Source organism: Trachemys scripta, chromosome 4 (genome assembly GCF_013100865.1).
Source record: "Trachemys scripta elegans isolate TJP31775 chromosome 4, CAS_Tse_1.0, whole genome shotgun sequence".
In the NCBI taxonomy this organism is placed as follows: domain Eukaryota; kingdom Metazoa; phylum Chordata; order Testudines; family Emydidae; genus Trachemys; species Trachemys scripta.
Genome location: NC_048301.1, coordinates 21,165,055 through 21,166,007, shown reverse-complemented (window position 1 = coordinate 21,166,007; position 953 = coordinate 21,165,055).

Genomic DNA, 953 nt, shown 5'->3' with positions numbered 1-953 from the left:
CTTCTCTTCTCTGTGAATACTCACCATCCACACCTATGGAACTGCAGAAATAACCCGTGGCTTTGTGTTGTATCCACCATGCAAGGTTTTAACAAACTTTAACAAAACTTTATTTACAGCGGAAGTCTCTTTTCCAAGCTGTAGCTGCACACCCTGTAACTCTCCCAGCCTCCTCAACTCCTTCCCCCTCCTTCCTGTTTCCTGTCCTTTCAGACTCCCAACAGCCAGGGCTCCCAGTTCTAATAATTACAAGCAGCATCTAAACACCACACTTTGTTGATTGCAACCACAGAATTGTCACATAGGCCTTGGCTACACTTGCAAGTTACAGCGCTGTAAAGCCTCCCCCAGCGCTGTAACTCACTCCACGTCCACACTGGCAAGGCACTTACAGCGCTGTATCTCCCTGGGTACACCGCTGCAGGTACTCCACATCTCCGAGAGGAATAACAGCTGCAGCGGAGTGGCTACGACTCACGGGTGTGAGTGTAAACGCTTGCAAGCGCTGTACTAATCACCTTGTCAAGTGGCCAATCCTCTAGGGTTACCATTCGTCCGGATTCCCCCGGACATGTCCGGCTTTTTTCAGTTAAAAATAGCGTCCGGGGGAATTTGTCAATGTCCGGACTTCCCCCCCCATGCAGAGCGTGCGCGGCGTACAGGGCAGCCGGCCGGATGATGCCACTCGCATGGGGCTCCGGCAGCCAAAGCCCTTCCTCCACTTCCCCCCTCCTCTCTCCTGCAACTTGACACCACTCCCCTCCTTTCCTTCCCTCTCCCCGCCCTGCATTCACAGATCGCCGGCCGTCGCCTCGGCCTCCGGCAGTCTGGAGCTCCAACCCTGCTCCCCTCCCCCGCTGTCGAGCGCGCTGCTCTGCAGCACAGTAAGGGGGCCGGGGGTCAGAGAAGCGGCAGGGAGGTTCTGGGGGGGGGGTAGTCAAGAGACAGGGAGC